The sequence below is a fragment of the Mirounga leonina genome, unplaced genomic scaffold (genome assembly GCF_011800145.1).
Source record: "Mirounga leonina isolate KUSES-001 unplaced genomic scaffold, KU_Mleo_1.0 Mir_376, whole genome shotgun sequence".
NCBI lineage: Eukaryota > Metazoa > Chordata > Mammalia > Carnivora > Phocidae > Mirounga > Mirounga leonina.
The window spans coordinates 9,782,124-9,789,577 of NW_023270718.1; the positions used below are offsets into that span (position 1 = coordinate 9,782,124).

At 41.6% G+C, this 7,454-nt stretch overlaps 1 long non-coding RNA gene across 1 annotated transcript in view; it reads right to left on the minus strand.

The window, feature by feature from the left end:
- Window positions 1–7,401, minus strand: part of LOC117997934 — a 14,645-nt gene extending 7,244 nt beyond the window's left edge. The window contains exons 1-3 of the long non-coding RNA XR_004675916.1: window positions 7,316–7,401; window positions 6,982–7,211; window positions 4,956–5,082 (exon numbers count right to left, since the gene is read on the minus strand). This is a non-coding gene — a long non-coding RNA (uncharacterized LOC117997934). The remainder of the gene's footprint in view (window positions 1–4,955; window positions 5,083–6,981; window positions 7,212–7,315) is intronic.
- Between the last annotated feature and the right edge of the window lie 53 nt (window positions 7,402–7,454).

Here is a 7,454-nt window from a genome sequence, read left to right on the forward strand (position 1 = left end):
TTAAATGCCATATATGTGGGAATTTCTTTAGGCATAAGGCTCTTTATTTTTAGAGATTTTATTTATTTATTTATTTATTTATTTTTAAAAGATTTTATTTATCTATTTGACAGAGAGAGAGAGACAGCTAGAGGGGGAACACAAGCTGGGGAGTGGGAGAGGGAGAAGCAGGCTCCTGGCTGAGCAGGGAGCCCAATGCGGGGCTCAATGCCAGGACCCCGGGATCATGACCTGAGCCGAAGGCAGATGCTTAATGACTGAGCCACCAGGCGCCCCGAGATTTTATTTATTTGACAGAGAGAGCACAAACAGGGGAAGTTCCAGGGGGAGAGGGAAAAGCAGACCCCTGCTGCCGAGCAGGGAGCCCAATGCAGGGCTCAATCCCAGGATCCTGGCACCATGACCCAAGCCAAAGGCAGACGCTTAACCAACTGAGCCACCCAGGTGCCCCTAATTGTGAATAATTATGTGTGAAAGAAATTTCTAATACATTAACATTATTCCTTCCCAGTGTCATATTTTTATATTAATATACACTTTGACATGCTTACAAACAGTATACTAATGTAGTATTTTTCAGCATTTACTCAATATTATAATGTTGGTATATAGTCCTTCCTTATAATTTTATAGATGCTAATGGGTATCATGGTATCTCATTGTGGTTTTAATCTGCATTTCCTTAATGACTAATGATATTGAGCATTTTTATGCACCTATTTGCATTACTTAATCTTTAGTGAACTATCTGCTCAAATCTGTTACCCATTTATAAATTGGTTTGTTTGCCTTCTTTTGAGTTTTGAGTGTTCTGTATATATTCCAGATACAAGTACCTATTTGCATATGTGATATGTAAATAATTTTCTCTAGGCTGTTGTCTTTTCATTATCTTAGTTGTGTTTTTTGAGGGGTAGAAATTCGTAATTTTTTTAAGTATGCTCCACATCCAGTGTGGAGCCCAACATGGGGCCTGAAGCTATGACCCTTAGATCAAGACCGGAGTTAGGATCAACGGTCAGACACTCAACCAACTGAACCATTCAGGCACCCCAGCAATTCTTAATTTTGATGAGGTTATATTTATCATTTTTATATTTTATGGTGAAATATCAAAGAAATCTTTGCCTAACTTAAGGTCACAAATACTTTCTCCTGAAAGTTTTGTAGTTTTAGGTTTTACATTTAGCTCTATTTTGGAGTTAATTTTTGTATATGGTGCAAGAGATGGATCACAGTTGTTCTTTTCATATAAATATCCAGTTGTTCCAGCACCAATTGAAAAAACACTTTTCATTCTCTACTGAATTGCCTTTGCTTTTTTTCCCCAAATCAACTGACCATGTATGTACCGGTTTATTTCTGGACTGTAGTCTGTCTCATTAACCTCTTTTTTTGTCTTTATGCCAATACTTGTCTTGATTACTGTAGCTTTTGCATTTCGCTATGAATTGTGGAATCAGCATGTTGAATTCTATTTAAAAGCCTACAGGGATTTTGACTGAGATGGTGCTGAACATATAAATGACCTTTGGTGAGAAGTGATGTCTTAATAATATTGAGATTTCCAATGCATGAAGGTAGCATATCTATTTCATCAATATTTCTCTCAACTGTGTTTTGTAATTCTTAGTGTACAGATTATTTAAGTATTTCATATTTTTGGTGCTACTGTAAGTGAAAATTATTATAATTTATGGATATGTTACATATCCATAAAGATATATAAATCATTATAATATATGATATATAATAAAATTATTATAAATTATTGTTTTAATTTCAATTCCTAATTTTTCAATGCTAGTATATAGAAATGTGATTGGTTTTTATATATTCATCTTATAATGTGCAACCTTGCTAAACTCATTCAACTCTAAAGTAACTTTCTGTGTAATACATAGGACTTTCTACATGATCATGCCTTCTGCAAATAGTTTTACTGCTTCCTTTCCAATCTGCCTTCTATTTTTTTCTTGCCTCATCACTGGCTAAAACCTCCAGGACAATGTTTTTAATACAAGCAGTGGGAGCAGACTTCCTTGTCTTTTTCTTAATCTTAGGAGATAAGCATTCAGAAATATGATGTTGGTTATAGGTTGTCTTAGTCAGCTTGAGCTGACTATAACAAAACGCCTGAGTGGCTTAAACAACAAACGTTTCTCACAGTTGTGGAGTCCGGTAAGTCCAAGATCAAGGTGCCGGCTGTTGTGGTGTCTGGCGAGCCAGGTCCTACAGCTCTTTTGCTGCCTAAATCCATCTTCTTGTAGTAGGCCTTGGAACTGTAACATAGGACTTTCTTGTTTCTCCTGCTATCAACTAATCAATTCTGGATTCTGTGATATCCATAGGCAATCCATTTCTTCTGTTCCTAAGGCTCTATCACCAGAGTATGTGGTATATATGTATATATGTGTATGAAATACACATTCATCTCGGGTCCTGAGTTTCATCTACTAAAACCTATTACACATTTCCAGCTTATGGTTCAAGCTATAGCTCAACTCTAAATGATTCCTTAATAAATGCATCACAAATGTGCTTCATTTCCTCACTTTCTATCAACTTAAGTATCACCAAGATTCAAAACTAAAACTATATTCACTCCTATACATCAAAACAACCAATTTAGGTCCTTCTAATGAAAGTTTCTGGTTTGCACCGGTCCACAGGAAGCAAGTCTTAGTTCCTCCACTCAAAAGTAAAACTAAAAGTTTCTACACTTTTATTTTTTAAAAAGATTTTATTTATTTGACAGAGAGCATGCGAGAGAGCACAAGCAGGGGGAGAGGCAGAGGGAGAGGGAGACACAGGCTCCATAATGAGCAGGGAGCCCAATGTGGGGCTAGATTCCAGGACCCTGGGATCATGACCTGAGCCAAACGCAGATGCTTAATGACTGAGCCACCCAGGCATGCCGAAAGTTTCTATACTTTTAAACAAACTCAGGAAAGAATTAACATAGCAAGCCTGAGAATGCTCTCCTTAGAAAGTCTTGCTTACAAAGTTGGCTCTCGACGTTCTCTAGCAACTTGGTTTTGGGGAGAATTCCTGCCATTCCTAGAATAAAAGTGGCTCCCTGTGCCTAAATGATTTGTGGGAATGTAGCTTATGCAAAATACCTATCTTCTAAGACTCTGGAATTTTAGCATATGGCAAAATAGGCAGAGGGAACCTTTGTGACCAGCTTCCAATAAAACCCTTAGGTAACAAATCTCTATTGTTGTCCAGCCAACATCTCATACATATGTCACAACTTTCAGCTATTAGAATTAAGCACATCCTATATGACTCTTGTATCTAGTTTCCTCCAGACTTTGCCCCATGAGACTTTTCTCTTTGCTGAATCTTAGCTATTGTGTAGTAAAGAGTTTAACCTTTCCCAAAGAGATCTAGTCTTTGCCCTTGGCTTCTGGGAGGTAATCTGACTCCTTGAAATGTCATGCCTAGTAAAAATATTTCTGTTTACGTAAGAAACTTGAACCATACCAGACAGTCAAACAATGTGATTTATGGTGGGGTATCAGTGTGACCTCCGCAGGGCCTAGAGACTGAGGTGAGCCACATAAGCAACCCACCATATCTTTGACAGAGCCCCAATAAAGAGTGGACACCTAAGGTCAGGTAACCTACTGTTGTAGGACAAATGGAAGCTTTGCATCTAGAATCCTCCTGGACTCTGCCCCATCAGTCTCTTCGCTTGGCTGATTTTAATATGTATCCTTTCATAAACCATGAGTAGAAGTTTTTATTAAGTTCCGAGTCCTTCTAGTGAATTATCAAACCTGAGGGTGATCTTGGAGACCCCTGAATGTGCAGTTTGTATCAGAAATGAGAGTGGTCTTGGGGACTACTCCCTAACTTTGCAGACATGAGTACAACTTTATGGTGAGTCCTGTGACTACTCCTAGTGAGTCATCAAACCTGGAGGTGATCTTGGGGACCTGTAACACTTGGGCCAGTTTTTAAAAAAGAATAAGTGTTTGTTAGTGAATAAGTGATCAATTAATACATCCATTTGGACATTCAGATAACTATACAGGTCATTTTAAAATAAAGAAACAGGGCGCCTGGGTGGCTCAGTTGGTTAAGCGACTGCCTTCGGCTCAGGTCATGATCCTGGAGTCCCGGGATCGAGTCCCGCGTCGGGCTCCCTGCTCGGCAGGGAGTCTGCTTCTCCCTCTGACCCTCCCCCCTCATGCTCTCTCTCTTTCATTCTCTCTCTCAAATAAATAAATAAAATCTTAAAAAAAAAAAATAAACAGCAGTAGCAAAGAATATGTTTCATAAAAATATAGAGCCTTATGCAAGACCGAAGAAATAAGGATGAGCTAGTGAGGAATGGGATCAGGATTTAAAAAGAACCTTACCAAAGATAATGAAGAAAGACACACCTATAGTTTCTGAGGCTGTAGGCATTTATAAAGGTCACTGTAAATGTTGGGTGATCGCAGAAGATGACTAATATTCCTGTAGGAACTCAAATTCAAGAAGCCTCAATTTCTGCACATGCCTGAAACATCTGAAGAGAGCATCTTTCATATCCTAAAGGTGCTGCCCTCTATAATCGGATGGTCTGTGATATGCATGGCTTACCCCTACCTGGTTCCTCTTACCCACTTGGCACTGGGACTCTCATCTCTTATTTCCCTCTCATTCAGGGCAGTTTCCCATGCTCTAATAGTGAAACTACATCAGACTTACAAATGAAAGACCTGTGAAAATAGGGAGAAAGAATTGGCCATGCTGTTGTTACTTAAGTGTTCTGACACAGCCATATTGTAATAAGGATAGAGGCCATTATAAAACAAGAAAAGTCTTGGTGAATATCCGGCAGATGGGATAAAGAAAGCTGCTCACATTTCATGGAAAATCAGAGCCTCACCAAAGATTCCCAGTAGAACAAGAAGACACATCCAAGATCAGATGCTAAATTAAGGGTTAGATGCACTTACCCACCCAAACCAAATTCTGATAATTCTCCAACATCACTGTAATGTACAAATCTCTTTGAGCAGGGTTCAGTAATCCCCCTTCTTCCTTGGAGAAGCCAATGACCACATCTTTGAATGTCGCTGATCCCTGAAACGACAAAACACTTTCTTAAAAGAGCCTAATTAAATGATAGGAAGTTGGGAGGCATGGAAAGGAGCTGATCAGAAATCTGTGTCTCTTAAGAGCAGCTTAGCTAAATCACTAAAGGGCAATACTGTGACATACTATTTGTTCACTAAAATTTGGGTGCAGAAAAATATTTAATGATAAGGGAAAAGTTCAAGATAAACAGTGATTAAAAAGAACTGAATACCTATCACAGTTGTTTCTAGAATCCTACATATGCACAATAGGAACACATCCAGACTCTGCTGAAAGCCACCTGTAATCAATTCTACTTTAGTCAATCTAAAGTAGATTACGTTTAGTGGATCGCTAGGAAGACTATCAGGCTAATTCACTCTTTTTGCCAAAATGAAACGCAGTCCCCCTTTCCTTGAAACTGGGTTGGGCCTACAACTTGCTTTAATCAACAGAATGTGACAGAAGTGACTCCATGCCAGTTCCAGGTCAGAAACTAAGAAGGCTGTTTTACCCTCATGGAAGCCAGGGAAGGAGTCCAGCCATCCCACTGGAAAGGCCATTAAGAAGCCAAATGAAGAGGGACAGGTTCTGAGACTACAAGAATAAAGCTGAGGAACCCAACTGGCAGCAAAAATAGAGGCCTAGACACAGGACCTACATATAGGACTTGCAGTTAGGTATCACACTTTGAATGAAGAGGCCATCTTGGGTATTCCAAGCCAGCAGTTACTAAATAACAGGTAAATCATTCCTATCCTGCCCAGTTTGAACCCCTCACCCCCAGAAACATAGGAAATAATAAAATGATCCTTGCTCTAGCTACTACTACATTTTAGGTAGAGTTTGTTATGTAGCAACAAACGTTAAAGACATTTAAAAAGAAAACCTCTGGGGGCACCTGGGTGGCTCAGTTGGTTAAGCGACTGCCTTCGGCTCAGGTCATGATCCTGGAGTCCGGGGATCGAGTCCCGCATCGGGCTCCCTGCTCGGCGGGGAGTCTGCTTCTCTCTCTGACCCTCCCCGCTCTCATGCTCTCTGTCTCTCATTCTCTCTGTCTCAAATAAATAAATAAAAAAGAAAAAAAAATCTTTAAAAAGAAAACCTCTGGCCCAAAATGGTGTCACTTAGGCTAAGTCACCAAATCGGTGCTTAATAACTAACCTAAATGCACTTTCATCCTCTCCCAGAAATGCAGTCTTAACCTGTCAGGCAGGAACTTTCTGGTCACCACGACAGTAATCGGTCGCATGGGACTCTATCCCCCAAAGGAAGAAGAGATAATCTACCTGAGACCTCCTGCCCTTCCCTTAAGGGAAGACGGCCTTGCCTGGAACAACCCTTTCTTTTCTTTTGCTAATAACTTTCTCAACCCATCCCCCTTCCAATATAAACCTTCCACTCCTCAGTGCTCCCTGTACTCGCTAGTTTGCTGCCAGATTCATGAATCATTAAATAAAGTCAATCAGATCTTCAGTTTACTCAGTTGAATTTTGTTTTTTAACAGTGCCTCCGAGGGGCGCCTGGGTGGCTCAGTCGTTGAGCGTCTGCCTTCGGCTCAGGTCATGATCCCAGGGTCCTGGGATCGAGCCCCGCATCGGGCTCCCTGCTCAGTGCGAAGCCTGCTTCTCCCTCTGCCTCTCTCTCTCTGTCTCTTATGAATAAATAAATAAAATCTTGGGGCACCTGGGTGGCTCAGTTGGTTAAGCGATTGCCTTCGGCTCAGGTCATGATCCCAGGGTCCTGGGATCGAGCCCCGCATCGGGCTCCCTGCTCTGCGGGAAGCCTGCTTCTCCCTCTCCCGCTCCCCCTGCTTGTGTTCCCTCTCTCGCTGTGTCTCTCTGTCAAATAAATAAAATCTTTAAAAAAAAAAAATTAATTAAAAAAAAAAAAAAAACGTGTCACCTCATCTGCCTCCATCCGAGCCTGCAACAGGAGCAAGGAGTTCGGTTCCATCTCCAGCCGCTGACGGAGAACGAGTCAGGGAAGGACGGAGGATGCCTTGCTTACAGCTAGTCCTCCTTTCCAATCGCCCGAGGCTTCATTAAATCCTTACACCACGATGATTCACAATGGTTTCATTCACCTGTAACTGCCCTGCACGGTCCTCTCCAGATACACCTCCACTGCACCATCTGCTTGTACCAGTGTCACAGAAAGCCAACACTTAGGAAATTTTACGGTACTGAACGTGGAATGCGCGGATCTGAGCGCCGGCCGCCCCGCCCAAGCCTCATACCTGTCCTGGCAACACGCGCGGTGGTGAGAACACCACCGGGGATCGAGAGGAGACCAAGCACCCGACCAAGGTCTCCCAGCTTCCGGGCCGACCGGAAGTGCCGCTTCACAGCGCGTCTCCTTGCGCGTGCCGCGCTGGG